General features: G+C 39.5%; 1 long non-coding RNA gene across 1 annotated transcript in view; it reads right to left on the bottom strand.

The window, feature by feature from the left end:
- Positions 1-16,008, bottom strand: part of LOC109379216 (uncharacterized) — a 28,829-nt gene extending 12,821 nt beyond the window's left edge. Inside the window, exons 1-2 of the long non-coding RNA XR_002123153.1 lie at positions 15,932-16,008; positions 15,145-15,260 (exon numbers count right to left, since the gene is read on the bottom strand). This is a non-coding gene — a long non-coding RNA (uncharacterized LOC109379216). The remainder of the gene's footprint in view (positions 1-15,144; positions 15,261-15,931) is intronic.
- Positions 16,009-16,013: the final 5 nt, after the last annotated feature.

The raw sequence follows: 16,013 nt of genomic DNA, 5'->3' as shown, positions 1-16,013 counted from the left end.
CTTTATCTCAGTGCAGATCTCAACTTTCTATCTGTTATTTTTTAAAAATGCTTTAATCAGAGGGTGGCGACAAGTTGGGTTGAATTATAGGGTTTGGGTTTAGGAATTTTTTTTTCCTTTTTCATTCTGTTAGAAACAAAGCGACATCAAACTTAGGCTTCTTCTTCCCAACCACTTAGCCATTGCTATTTTGATGAGCCATTTTGTGTTTATTTTTTGACAAAAGAACAAGAAGAAAGAAAAGGAAAAAAAAAGAACTAAGGAACTAAGTGGTAGATGGGTAGATGAAGAACCATTCTAATTTAATTTGAATTACCAAAGCTAGACATATCCAAATGTTTTTCTCTCTTTCTTTCTTATTAGTTTCTTTTTTTCTTCTTGGTCCAGAGGTGAATGGAAGTTCATGTGTGTCTGCCCACTGCTTAAGCAAAGGATGCATTTAGTTGTCTAGGGTTTGCGATGCTTGAGCTGCCAGGATGTGAACTTTGTTGCACCAGGAGAGGGCAGTGTAGAGCCTCAGTGGGCAGAAGTCCTGCAGCCCATTTAGCATTATGCATTTTGACCAACAACAGGTCATAGGATCTAAATTGTATGTGCCTAAGATTTCCTATTCACAAAATGGGGATGAAAATGCTTAAAGGTTTCTCTATAAAAGCTGTCTATGTGAATATTATTAGGTTTGTGGGCCACCTCTTGTTCTGTGGCAGAAAGGAAAACTATGACCCAGAAGAACTTTAGTTAGATCTTCAGCAAGAAGACCAAATGAGACAAATGGGGTGTTTGTTCTCTTTTCTATATGCCTGTCCTCTAGACAGATGTTATGCCACCCTTTTATATAATTGTGTATAGACTGAACAAATGAAGGAGGAAGTGAATAAAGCAGAGTTCATTGCAAATAGTGAAGATTCTTTTATGAAACTTTGCTCTTGGCCATACATAAAGTATAGGCGACGAGGTAAAACGTATTTCTCGCTGTGGTTCATGTTAATCACTGCTGATAATAGCGTATCATAAAACATTTTAAACAGAATCCTACAACTACAGTTGACCCTTAAACAACACAGGGATTAGGGGTGCCGACCCCTGCATAGTTGAAAATCTGCGTATAACTTTTGACTTCCCAATATCGATCTACAGTGATGATAAGTAGTGGTTGCCTAGGACATGAGTGGGGGATGGACTGGAAACGGGCATGAGTGAACTTTCCAAGAAATGTTTTATAGCTTGATTGGAATGGCCTCACATTTGCCAAAATTCATTAAATTGCACAGTTACAATGAATACATTTCATTATATTTAAATTATACCTCGATAAAGTTGACTTGAAAAAAAAAATCTTTTGACCTAAAAGTACTTTTCCCCTTAGTTCCTTGCAATATGTTCTCAGCTTTTGATCCATTGTTTTGTGTGTGGACAAGCACACATTGGTGTCAAGCTTAAGCTTTCTGTTTAGGCCACCTGTGTAGCCTACCAAGCAATGGTTATTGTGTTAGTTTCCTAGGGCTGTGCTAACAAAGGACCGCAAACCAGGTGGCTTAAACAACAGAATTTTTTCTGCCACTTCTGGAGGCCAGAAGTCCAAGATCAAGATGTTGGCAGGGTCGGTTCCTTCTGAGGGCTGTGAGGGCAAATCTGTTCCATGCCTCTCTTCTACCCTTTGGTGGTTTGCTGGCAATATTCGGTGTTCCTTGGCTTTTAGATGCACCACTCTGATTTCTGCCTTCCCCCTGTGTATGTATCTGCCTCTGTCTCCAATTTTCCCCATTTTATAAGGACGCTGGTCATATTAGATTAGAGCCTAATCCAATGATCTCATTTTAGCTTGATCATTTGCAAAGACCCTATTTTCAAATAAGATCACAGTCACAGGTAGTAGGACTGTAATACAATTCAACCTAGAACAGTTGTTTACAAATTAATGTAGAGGGATGGGGTATGGCCTTATGAATGTGGCCATCTCAACAAGTTCCTGTCTTCCTTAAGCCACGGTCTTTGGGATCTTTGCCGGTCTTTCCAGCCTATTATGTTACCTTGATCTAGGCCAAGTTCTACAATGTTAGCATAATTGAATTGATTCAGTTTGAGGCAAACATTTGGACAGAGAAAAGACAAACACCCGTACCCAGTGTTGTGCTATACTGTTCATTCTTTGATTGATTTACATTAAGGGCTAAAAGTAAATACCACCTTTTCAGAAAGGTCGCTTTATCTGAAACAGTATGGCTGCAGCTGCCATTGCCTTTACAAAGTCTATTTTTAAGACCTTGAAGCTGTAATAAGGTTGTCGGAAAAGTCATGATGTATTTTTTCTCTGTTTTTCATTGCAGGTAGACTATAAGCCCTACCAGTAAATCAATGGTAAAAATTATTTTTATCGATATAATTTTACTTCCCTTTTCAGAGTGAAAAGTTCCTAAAGGCTGACTTTTTCTTTTAATCCATTTATTTTTAAGTAGAATACTTTATTTATTCTAAATTTTTTTAAATGAAAGAGCCCAAATATTTTTAACGGACAAAACTATGTCTGCCTTGTTTTTTTCTTTGCATTGCTTAATTTAAACATAATATAAAACTTTCACAGAATATTTGGGAACTAGAATAAAAAAATTCACCCAAATGTCATTACCTTATGGAACTATCTACTTTTCTCTGAAGGTCTATACACGTTATGTTTAGATATATTGTCCTTTCCTTCATAATGCAGATGTACTTCTCCCCACTGACAATTTTGTTGTTGTATAACACTTCCCCTGTATTTTTGTTCATGGCGAGGGGAATGATGCCAGGTTTCTTTTTTTATAATAACCAGTTTACATATTTCATAGCCTTTTCTTTGCATAATAGCTAACAGGGTGAATCTAATTCACAACTAACCAATCAGCAACGAGATGGGATTACAGTAATGTACCAGGCACAGAAAAAGAAATTAGAGAGGTAGAAAGAGGTGACTGTCCTTAAGAACTTGAAATCTAGTTGAGGAGTTCACAAAAGAAGCGCCGGATCCAAATGCAGATCGAATTCCCTACTGTGTTTATCTGCACATTATACTTTCATGCCACCTGCTCTAAATTGCTATTAGATGATTGCAGTGGTCAAAGACACTGAGGAAAATAAGAGTGAAAAGGAAGCAATAGAGGAGTCAGCCTGGGGAAGGTCCCCCAGGACCAGCTGTGTGTTGGCTGCCATAGGAGAGAGTCAGTGCGACTTGATCTTGGCAAGAATTTTGCTCCTGAGACTAACAGGCACTTGGGGGAATGTGGTGAAAATAATACTAATATAGTAATAAGACACCGTTTATTAGTTGATATGAAAAAAACAAATAGGCTACTGACAGAAGACATAAAAACAGATTCCGCCCCAATTTGGAATTAAAGAAACACATATCAAGGATGGTTGCTAGCGAATATGAGAGGTTTCCACCACCTACCCTCTAAAACATAGCATAAACAAGCAAATAAAACCACACATCCTTCTACCCTTCTTTCACATTAAATACTTTGTTTCTGAATGTGGAGCATTAATTACATTGTGGATGAGATTAAGCCAATCTTGGTAATTAAGATTTTTTTCAAACCCATCCTCTCTTGTATCCAGATGAAAATATTTTACTCTAGGGACAGGGGTTTTACAAAAGATCTATCAAAGAATAAGGCCCTGTTCATGGATAGCTATTTGTTTTCCAATTAGCAAAAGTCATAGCTTAGAGGAAGTCCAAAATAGTATAAATTACTACAAATGCCTCTCCCCAAACATTTCCAGTCTTGTTTGTTATCAGGATAATCACTTCCACATTTTAGTTTACTTTGTAGCATAAACAAGTTTTTAAGTTTATCTGGATAATATTTTCCCTTCAACATTCCTTTGCCTGTAGGGTCCCCAGTCTTTCTTTGGGAAAGGGTGGGAGTCAGGACTTCTTCAAATATCCATTGTGATTTATGGTCCTATAAACTAATTTGCTTGATAAGGGCAATTGGGGCTTGAGTTCCCAGCACGGGCACCCCAAGTTCCCATGATATTGAAGACACTTGTGTTGACTTGCGGCCTTCACATGGTTGTTCCCCAAGCCCAAGTTATGGGGTGTGTGAGATCTGCTTCTCGAGCGGCTTTCTGCCAAATTCATCCTTTTTGTGGGAACTGTCAGATAACCCAACCCTCGCTTCTAAATTAGCCCAGTTACTGAACCACAGTCCTAATTAGTAGCATACCCATTTTTCCATTTACTTGGGGAACCCAAAGTACTTTCTAATCATGAGTTACTTAACCAGGCCAGGTCCTGGTATTGTTGTTCTATTACTATTGCTAAAAGTAGCCATACCAAGTCAACTGAGGAGAGCTTCAGTACAGAATTCCAGCCTTGCTTGAAATTGGGATTCCAAATGCTCTTTGAACTATTCATTAGTTGTTATTAGTGTTATATAACAAAGAATTTTCGCTGGTTTTTTGTCCCTGGTTCCTGGGATTGAGCCTCTAAATTATTGGCATTTAAGGAGGGCTACAAGTGTCTTTGTTATTCCTGGTGGGCCCCTCAGATCTTACTTGAGTTTATGCTAATGAGGTGACTCACAGAGGGCCCCTGGATAGTGTCAGGATGGGGGTAGGCCATGTTAGAATGATCAACCATGTGATTAGAGGGCTGGGGCTTTGAGCCAAATGATATTAGCTGAATCTCCATTGAGGGGAGGAGAACTGGAGATTGAGTTCAATCTCATGGCCAATGATTCAATCACTCAAGTCTATGTAATGAACATAATGTCAATAAAAACTCTGGATGCCAGGAGCTGGGGTGAGTTCCTTGTTGGTGATACACACTGATGTGCCGGGACAGTGACCTGCCCTGAGGACATGGAGGTTTGTGTTTGAGACCCTCCCAGGTCTTGCCCTATGTGTCTCTTCATTTGGCTGGTCCTGATTTGGATTACAGAAAACTGTAATCATAAGTATACCACTTTCCTGAGTTTTTCAGTCATTCTAGTGAATTATTGAACCTGAGGAGGTAGTAGAAACTTCCGAATTTGTAACCAGTTGGTCAGAAGTGCAGTAGCCTGAGAACCCGCAGCTCGGGCTGGTGTCTGAAGTGAGGGAAGTTTTCTGGAAGACTGTGTCCTTAGCCTATTAAATCTGACCTAACTCTGAGTAGTTAGTGTCAGAATTGCATGGCAACAGGAACTTACTTTTTCATTTCTTTTTTTATTCTAGTTTATTGGGGTGACAATGGTTAATAAAGTTACACAGGTTTCAAGTGTACATCATCTTACTTTTTAGTTTTTTAACAGAAGTGGAAGAATTTCTTATGTATACATAACCCATAGCATGATCAATTGTCCAATTAATTTTTTTCTCTAGGTTATTATTATTATTTTTTCATAGACTTCCAAGTTCAAATGAAAGAAAACAGGTTTTTGTTTTGTTTTATTTCTAGTATATTGAAATGTAGCCTGATGTTCTATTAACAGGGTTATTTAATGCAGCCATTGTTTCAACAGGTTTGGGTTTATAACTAGCTGGCTTATTTTTAGTTCGGAAGTGGAAATGAAATGATTAGATTTTTTTTTTTTTTTAGCTGAGACATCCTGCCACCTGTTGGCCAGCTTGGGCCGGGACTCGAACTGCTGTTGCTCAGAGCTCCGCACTCTTGAGTGAGCTCTTAACCAACTGAGCCACTCGGCCGGCCCTTTTAAACAACCACTTGCAGGACTGGGACACTAAAGCTCCAAGAGATAGGAACTCCATAGAAGCATGGAGAAAAACAAGATATGTTGCTGCAGTTTCCTTGGAAACAAAGATGCAAGGGTGGTACCAACTGGTTTGGGGAACTTCAGAGGAAGAAAGAGGAGATTTGCAAAGCGTTTCCATGTCTCTCACCACAAAGAGTCTTATAACAGAAGACTCTGTGTATAGTAGGTGCTCAATAAATGAGGTGCCATAAAAAAGGTTATGTGAGGGCTTTGATGTGAGCTCATGTGTTTGACTCTGGCTTCTTGCTGTAGCCAGCAGGTTCTTTATGTAGTTTGTTAAGCTTCAAGGACTGACAACTTGGAGACAGGGAACTAGAAGAGGAGTCATGGCTTCTAAATTACGCTTCTCAAACTTCTGTTTATATTTTCTGTTTCAATTAGTGCTTTAATACTGACACTTCCAACATGGCCCCTGTCTGGAGGGGTGGAGGATACAGGGCAAAGTTAAGCAATCTTTTCTAGTGAGAATGTCCCTTCCTGACCCTTGAAGAATGGTGAGGAATCCTGAGTAGAGAGTATGATGCTGAGACCAAGACGAGGCAACTATCAAATATGATATGTGAAAAAATGTGTTAAAATCCAAACGCTTATTAAATGGTGAACACAATTATTCAAGGTCAAAAGGACTTTACACCACTCTCCTTCATCTTTTTTCCTCCTGAAAAATGACATTTCAATTGAATTATGTTATTATTAATTTTAAAAAAGAGCTGATATTGGAAACCTTAACCTGGAACTATATTTTTTCTGTTGAAAAGAAGAGCATGGTACAATGAATTCCCATGTTCTCATCATGTCGCTGTGTGAACTTCAGCCATGAGATCTGAACCAACGATGCTCTAGGAAGCAAAGACCAATGGGAAAATGTTCACTTAAATATTGGGTTGTTGGAAAAGTCATGACTCATTTTTGCAACAAAAAACAGAAAAAATATGTCATGACTTTTCTGACAACCCAATAGTAAAGATGGGATTCTCTGTGAAGAAATAAGACACTCTGGAATTTCTTCAAGTGTGTCTCTTCTGTCCACAAATCAGAGATGTGGCTACAACTGAGTCTTCAGAGGGCAGTGTGGAGTTACTTTACAAATGGCCCTGCTTGATGAGTAAGTGTTTTCAAAATTCTCAGGTAGATCCCCAGAAGAAGGATTGCTGGGTCATGTGGTAATTCTGTCATTAATTTTTTTGAGGAACCTCCATACTGTTCTCCATAGTGGCTGCACCAATTTATATTCTTACCAGCTGTGTGTGAGATTCCCTTTTCTCCACAACCTCTCCAACACTTGTTATTTATAGCCATTCTAATAGGTGTGAGGTGGTATCTCATTGTGGTTTTGATTTGTATTTCCCTTATAACTAGTGTTGGTGAACATCTTTTAATATATCTGTTGACTATCTGTATGTCTTCCTTGGAAAAGTGTCCATTCAGTTCCTCTGCCCAGTTTTAAATCAGATCTGTCAGAGGTATCATTTGAAAATATCTTCTACTAAACACTTATTCATAAAGATATATGTACCCCTATATCCACTGCAGCATTATTCACAATAGCCAAGAGATGGAAACAATCTAAGTGTCCTTTGATAGAAGACTGGATAAAAAAGATGTAGTATACTCGTGTATACACTGGAATACTACTCAGCTATAAAAAGATGAAATGTTGCCATTTGCAACAACATGGATGGATCTTCAGAGTGTCATGCTAAGTGAAATAAGTCTGATGGAAAAGGACAAAAATCATATGATTTCACTCATATGTGGGATATAAAATAAAAGGCACCAAACAAACAAACAAACAAACAAACAAACAAACAAACAAACAAAACAAACTCATAGATACAGACAACAGAATGGTGGTTGTCAGAGAGGAAGGGGGAAGATGAAGAGGGTAAGGGTGTTAAATATATGGCGATGGAAGGGTACTTCGGGTGGTGAGCACAAAATTAAGTATACAGCTGTTGTGTTATAAATTTGTACACCCACAGAACAAATTTGTACACCTGAAATTTACATGATGTTATAGCAAATGTTACTAATAAAATTTAAAAAATGGCCCTGCATTTTGGTGGTCCTGGAATCAAGACCACAGATTACAGTGAAAGCTTTTCCAGGAACTCCTGCCCCTGAGGACTGAGCGAGGGAGCCATGGAAAATGTTTGGAAATAGAGCGACAGAATTCCTTCAGCCTCAGAGGACCTGCTCCAGGGCAAAATCCCCAAACAAAACCAATTACTAAACGCCCACTCCTGGAACAAGAAGAAACTCTCCTTTAAGGAATGTTTAATTGAGCCATTAACACAGAGTGAGGAGCAGAGGAAACACATTTCAATGCTCACTCACTGGGCATACCAGGCATGTCGTAACTGGCCTCGTAAAGCACACCCAATTGTCTCTTATTCCTTAATTAACATCTTGTAGAGTTGACAGTGTGATTACAATGGAATCAAACCAGAAATGAATTGGCACTTTTATCAGCAAACACCATAGCTTCCTCATGGGAACTTAAGAAACAGTGTGGGTAGGAAGAAAGACGCCCACTACAGAAGGAAAAAGCAAAAACAGTGCTGTCAGGAGCTCCTTTAAAGAAGACAGTAACAAAGTACGTGCAAATGAATGCTGTCAAAGGGGAAGGAGTCTTAGCCCTGTGTACTTTCATCAGCTTCCCCTCCTTTAGTCTAAGACTGGATGGGCATGGAGCACTAAGGAAATGTAGACAGTAGCAAATGCTGGGCACAGTTTTACCTTCTTTTAGATTATCTCATTTAATCCTACCCACAACCTATGAGGAAGATGCCATTACCATCCCCCACTACAGATGAGGGAACTGTAGCACAGAGAGGGAAAGTAACTTGCAAAAGGTCACACAGCTATTAAGTGCGGTACTGGGGTTACAAGTCTGGAATTCTGACTATATAGCTGTGCTTTGCACCACTACACTACACAGACGTTTCCTCTGCTACACTCGTAAAGCAATGTTTCTCAATGTGATGTCCAAAGACAAACTTTCAGGGACTCTGGAATTCTGTGTGAATTAGTACTTTTTTGTGTGATTTTAACTTTTGGGATAATCTGAAAACAATGAACACAAGCATGTTTTAGGGAGTGCATTATAACTGGGTATAAGCCTGTGTTGAATTTCTATTTGCCTTCTCTGGAATAATGTTAGATTTATAGAAAAGTTGCAACTATAATACAGAGAACTCTTTTCTATCCCTCAGCAGTTTCCCCTAATGTAAATATCTTAAGTTACCATGGTACATTTGTAAACTAAGAAATTGACATTTGTACATTACTGTTAACTAAACTCCAAATTTTATTCAGGTTTCACCAATTTTTTTCTACTAATGTACTTTTTATGTTCCAGGATCCAATTTAGGGTACCACACTGCATTTGGCATCTAATAATTTTGTCAGAAAAAATTTTAACAAAAATCCCAATCAATATTTGATTCTGTCCTAATTCATTCTAAGAATTAGTGTTGCAGCTATAGCCAGAATCTTAATATATGATAAAATTTTAATCATATTTTTTCTCCTAATTTTCAAATTGGACAAGAAATCAAACCTTTTTTACACAATTTATTATCAAATTTACTTCCCATTTGTAGAAATTTAACTATAACTAGTATCTTCATCTTATAAACTATGCTTGGGTAACTACAATTGGTAGTCTTCCTTAAAATATGCAAAACAACGTGTTATTAGGACCTGTGGATCAAAAGAATAAGTAAGTTTTGATGTCTGTATAATCAGTGGACCTGTATGTAACATAAATATCCATTCTTTGAGTTACAAATTAAATAAATGAGAACAAAAATAGTTTTGGTGCATTATAGAACAAACCCTCAGATGAGTACCCTAACAGTGATGCATTGTCAGATATTAACTACTCTCTGCCTGCCTCTTGTTGCACAAATATATGTACCTTCAAACACATATGCAGCATTATTAAAAAAAAATGTTTTTCATTAATTTCAGGAGTATTGTATTTCACCAATACCCCTTTTAAAATGTTATAGAATGAGTCCCAATGGATATGTAGCTTATACATTAAGAATAAGGTACCTTGGGCCGGCCAAGTGGCGCAATGGTTAAGAACTGGCTTGGGATGCCAGAGGGCCGGGGTTCGGATCCCACATATGAGGGCCAGTGACACTGCCCTCTACGGCTAAGATGCTGAACAACAGCTCAACCTGGAGCTAGGCTGCCGTGAGTCGCCGGCGACAGCGTAGGCTGCAGCCCCGGCTGCAGTGGGTTGCCATGGGCTACCGTGTGTAGCCAGCAGTCAGCATGAGCAGCCAGCAGCTGCAGTGAGTGGCCATCCAGAAGCCAGCGACTGATCTGCTTCTCCCGGGAGGAGCGCAACGATGGTGCCAACTTGGGCGAGTGAAGCAACGTCCTCTACAACTAGACTGAAGAACAAAAGGACAGCAACTTGTCTGTTCCCCTTCCCCAATTCCCCAGCACTGTTCCCATCCCCACAATTCCCCAATTAAAAAAAAAATCTAAAAAAAAAAAAAAGAATAAGGTACCTTGACATTTTTTGGTTCAATAAATAACTCTCTTAATATCTAGGAGAATTAACACTTTCCAAGAAGCTCAACTCACTCCTCTTCTCCTGTATGTATTTGTACTGAATTATGGCAGTTGGTTACTGCCACAGAATTGTTGAATGATCCAATACTACACATGTATGTCTCAGGAGCTTGAAGGCTTCCACTAAGTTGGCCTGCCTACTTCTGATCTTGACAGGGCTCACTCATGTGTCTGGGGTACGGGCTTTGCGTCAGCTGGTCTAGGCTGGGCGTGGCTGGGTGAGCGGGCTCTGCTCCAGTGTGACTCTCATCTCCCTCCTGGGACATTCTCAACATGATGGCAGAAGCACAACAGAGCAAGCCCAGATTTTCGAGCCTCCCCTTGCATCACAGCCATTGTTATCCCATTGGCCAAAACAAGTCAAAAGGCCAAGCTTTGAATCAAAGGACGGGAAAATATATTCTGCCTCCTGATAGAAGGAATCGCAGTATCACATGGCAAAAGGCACAGGCACAGGGGCTGGAAAGTCACCAACTGCCCGTTGGTTTCATTCTCTAGCCTTGTCATAACAGGGGCCTATCTTACAATACTGAAAATTCTGTAGAGCCTGGCCTTTTTTAGGAATACATGTAGGAATATTCTCAAAGCCTTCAACTGCAGAAACCTCATTTCTGTCATAAAATTTAGGAAAAATAATTAGTAGGTTGAGAATCATAATTTTACAGATTCTACAGATTAGGTTCAGAGACTTAACTGAACCACGTATGCCCACATCTTTGATGAGGACTGATCTCTGAGTCCTGGACCAAGGTCTGTTCCCTTTATACCTTGAGCATCAGTCAAGAAAATTCAGGTTATTCTTGACGTGGGAATAGCAGGAGGCAGTTTTGAAATCAGAGCATAGAGCTACAGGCAATTCATAGGAAGGATTCATTCTGAGTAATAAATAAATGTATTTATTTTCATTATGCCTATAAACATTGATTTTTTTGGGGGGGTAAGAATGCTATTATGTGGCAAAGTTTCAGGAGATTTGGAAGAAGTATGACAGGAATCAATTTCTTAAATAAGTATTGCCTTATCTCAATTATTTTTTCAAATAATGGCTAATTCTAGGAAGGTTTTCAAATCCTGTCTGCATTCCATTTTTGATGTAAATCATTTAGGACAATAAAGCACAGTGAATCGAAGGTGGTCTGAATGTTTGTGACCACCCCCCCCCCTTCACCCCCCCAATCCATATGTAGAAATCTTACGACCCAAGGTGATGGTGTTAGGAGCTGGGGGCTTTGGGAGCTGACTAGGTCACAAGGGTAAAGCCCTCATGGAGATTAATAGATGAATGCCTTTATAAGAGGCCTGAAAGAGCTCCCGTCTGCTTTCCCCAAGTGAGAATGCAAGAAGTCAGCGGTCTGCAGTTGGAAGGGGACCCTCACCTGCCCATACTGGCATCACTGTAAAGTTACCATTTTTATCTCTGTCATTCAAAAATAATCTGTGATGAGATGATTTAAGTGTAAATGTCCTATTTCCATTTAGCATCTATTGATTACTCTTACCTGAATCCATTATTACCATGATGGCTGTAAAATGGTGATTTTCTTATGCTATCACTCAGAAGATAGAAAAAAATTTTCTAATATTTTACTTTTGTATTAATTGGGATCCTGATTTTGTTATATATAACAAAAAATGTTTGAATATTAACATTTAAGAAACTTCTTTATTTAAACATCAACATTTTTTCTTTGTTTTCATTAACATCAAATTTTTTTTTTAAAGATTTTTATTGGGGAATCGGGGAAGGGGAACAGACAAGTTGCTGCTCTTTTGTTCTTCAGTCTAGTTGTGGAGGATGTTGCTTCACTGGCCCATGTTGGTATTATCATTGCGCTCTTCCCAGGTAAGGCAGCTGCTCACCAGGCCACTGGATGGCCGCTCATGATGGCTGCCAGCCACTCACCGTAGCTCATGGCAGCCCAGCTCCAGGTTGAGCTGTTGTTCACCATCTTAGCTGTAGAGGGCAGCGTCACTGGCCCTCATGTGGGATCCGAACCGGGGCCCTGCTGTTCAGAGCTGGCGTCCCAAGCCAACTCTTAACTAATGTGCCACTCGGCTGGCCCAACATCAAAAATTTTTTATTTCCTCCTCTTTTAGTGATATTAGATAGTGATAATTATTGTTACTAATAATATTTATTAAATGCTTATTCTGTGCCAGGCACTGTGGTAAGCACTTACAGTATCTCATTTGGTCCTCATAATCCCTAAGAAATAGGTACTATTATTGTCTCTATTTTCCAGGTGAGAAAACTGAGAATCAGGGAGGTTAAATAACTTGCCTAGGGTTACAGAGCTATTTTGCCCTGAAGAGCTGCTGTTGCATCACTCACCATCATTTGTACTATAAAGTAATCAAGGGGAAGGAACTGATCTTCACTGGGAATGTGATTAGTGCCTTTACTCCCATTTCCAAGGCCAGATGTATTGTTACATATCCACTCTCTTTCACTGCAGCCTAGGGCTGGGGTATTCACTAGTACTTTGAGGTCAATTCAGCCTCCTGATGTGACATGGAGTAACAGAAATTGTGAGGCAGCATAATGCAGTGGTTTTGAAGTATCCTGATAGGAGGGATTTTTTCTTTGCCCTGTGACTTGAGATTTTGGAGAACTTCTTTTTTTCCTAGTTTTATTGAGATGTAATTGACATATAACATTGTATTAGCTTAAGTATACAACATAATGATTTGCTATTATACATTCCAAAATGATTACCACAATAAATTTAGCTAACATCCATCACCTAGCATAGTTACAAATATTTTCTTGTAATAAGAACTTTTAAGATCTACTCTCTTAGAAACTTTCAAATATACAATATAGTATTGTTAACTATAGTCACCATGCTGTACATTATTACATCTTCAGAACTTATTTATCTTATAACCGGAAGTTTGTACCTTTTGACCATCCTCACCTACATCACACACTCCTCGGTTCCCCCACCTCTGGCAGCCACCAATGTGTTCTCTGTATCTATGAGTTTGGTTTTTCTAGATTCCACTGGATGTCTTTTCTTTCTCTATTGTTCCTTGGGGGGCTGAGCAGCACTCAAGCATAAAACAGTAAGGTTTAAATGTTGAAATCAGGGATTATAGAAGAGAGTGTGGTGAAGGAAAAGATGGGAGAGTAAAGGGGAGTAAAGGGGAGAAGAAGAGGGGGAGGTATTCCCAGTGGTAGAATTGAATGTAAGCTCCATAAGGGGAGGGACTTTTTCATTGCTCTACCTGTAACATGTAGAATAGGGTCTGGCACATAATGGGTACTCTGTAATTATTTACCAAATCATGGGATTGTGGTGCTACTGTAGTGTGGTTGGTCCAGCTGAGTGTAGTATGCCAGCTGAGGAGGGGTGCTCATCACATTTCCTTTATGAAAGAACTTACCAATCAGTTGTAGAAGTGCAGTTGACTGGCAGCCTCAAGCTGGTAGCATCGTTAGGCTGTGCCTCAGCTCTTAAGCAGAAGCCGTGATCTTGCCAATGACTGAACATGGAGGTGGAGTATCATTGCCTGGCCCTTTCTGCCCAACATGGTCTCCTCTAAGGGGCATGCTTTGCTCCTAGAGCTCACCACTGGGTTGGCCAAGACCCTGTCAAATGCCCATCATGGTCTGAAGCTTTCTGCCCAGTCCTGCTTCTACCCTCTTTATCTCTCAAAGACCACCCTCATAAACCTCTCATACTCCTAAGTCCACTTCCATGTTTGCTTCCCGAAGGACCCAAATGACAAAAGGTGTGACAATTTGCCTTGAGCCTTGGTTCGGAACAAACTGTCAGGTTACGATTTATTCTGGGTAGATATTTCAGTCTTCCCAGGCCTCAACAGTCTTTGTGGTAAGGTTATGTACCGAACTCTTAAGGACAGTGCTCCTCAAAGTCTGTGGACTGGTGTGAGTCCATGAACTATTTGCTATTACCTGTCTACCATGAGATAAGTGCAGAAATCAAGAATAATCATTTAGAAACTTTAAAGGCAATTCACCATTGCTGCAACAACTGTGATCGGTGAACAGGTTTTCTTGAATAGGGTATGGATTAATTTGGTGGTTGTTGAACTCACACGGTGAGACCCACGTTGTGTGAATTGTGCACTAGTCATGTGCAGTAGAACCAGCATTGCACCTTGTGATATTTTAAAATTAGTTTGGTAATTGTGACCCTAGCAATGTATAAAATCTGGAATTCATTGCTTTCATCTAAAGTAATTTAATTTTAGGGGCCGGCCAAGTGGTGTGTTGGTTAAGAGTTGGCTTGGGACACCAGCTCTGAGCAGCAGGGCCCCGATTTGGATCCCTCATTAGGGCCAGTGACGCTGCACCCCCTACAGCTAAGATGGTAAACAACAGCTTGACCTGGAGCTGGGCTGCCATGAGTCACTGCGGGATGGCTTAGGCCTGCAGTGGAGCTGCAGTGGGCTGCTGTAAGCTGCCGTATGCTACCGTGAGCAGCTGGCAGCTGGCGTGAGCTTTCGTGAGCTGCCAAGAGCCACTGTGAGTGGCCGTCCAGTGGCCGGTGACTAATCTGCCTCACCCAGGAAGAGCGCAATGATAATACCAACATGGGCCAGTGAAGCAATGTCCTCCACAACTAGACTGAAGAACAAAAGGACAGCAACTTGTCTGTTCTCCTTACTCGATTCCCCAATGCTGTTCCCCTTCCCCAATAAAATATTTAAAAATAAAAAATAATTTAATTTTAAAGACAACTTTAAAGGGTTATTGTTGGAATTGGCAACTGATGAAAGATTGAAGATGAGTTTTGAAAATATATCAGTTGTTTCATTTTAGATAAAGGCTAAAAATGGATATTCTTACCTTGTTGAAATTTCTTAACTCTTCTAAATATTGTATGGCAGCTGTAATTGAATAAAAAATCCAAATAACTCTTCTTCCATTGCCATTAATTTATCTCTGTGAGACTGGTTTATCTACTATGGGTATAAAAACAAAACAGGGAAACAGTTTAGATATAGTACCCTCTATCAGAAGTATGTTTAGGCTAGATTAGAATAACAAACCAGAAAAAAGCTCATTTGCTACTTTAAAAACTTTAGGTATTGACATACAGGGTGATTGTTCAAAGTTTTTTGCTAAATTATGATTGTGGATTAATAAAAAGTTAGGCATGTAAAAACGATGCTTAATCGCTTATACCACACTTTTAGTGAACATTATATAAAATTTTTATAATTACTTTTTCTTTTGTGTTTGTTCTGATTGTGTTTACTGAAATGTAATTTTATGTTTATCGAAACTAATAATGAAAAACCTCGCCTTTTATGTTGTCTTTCCCCCATTTTTCAAGCAATTCGTTTTTACTGTATTTTACGAAAGTATTTTTTAGCGATGAATTGTAAAAATAAAGAATCTTTCACAATAGATAGTTTTCATCACGGAAGCTACTCTTTTGGAAGAGGCTCATTTTGAGGGCGACAATGACAGTGTAGTTGGAACCAGGGAGGGCCCTGTAATGAGATTCAGTGAAAGTAAAAACCTGAACAAGGCTTTAGTAACTAACATTTTTTTTCTAGTTAAATACGCTCAACTTGTATTTGGAATGTTGAACTAATACACATCTAGAAAAAGGAGCCCAGCATCTCACCCCAAACGCCTCCACAACACAGTCCAGAAGCACTTGAAAACATTGCCTTTGAGAGCGGAAGAAAAAGAAGAGGGGCGGGCCC

This window comes from Hipposideros armiger, unplaced genomic scaffold (assembly GCF_001890085.2).
Source record: "Hipposideros armiger isolate ML-2016 unplaced genomic scaffold, ASM189008v1 scaffold_2, whole genome shotgun sequence".
In the NCBI taxonomy this organism is placed as follows: domain Eukaryota; kingdom Metazoa; phylum Chordata; class Mammalia; order Chiroptera; family Hipposideridae; genus Hipposideros; species Hipposideros armiger.
The sequence above is the reverse complement of the archived record's forward strand: the minus strand, read 5'-3'. Positions and strand labels throughout refer to the sequence as shown.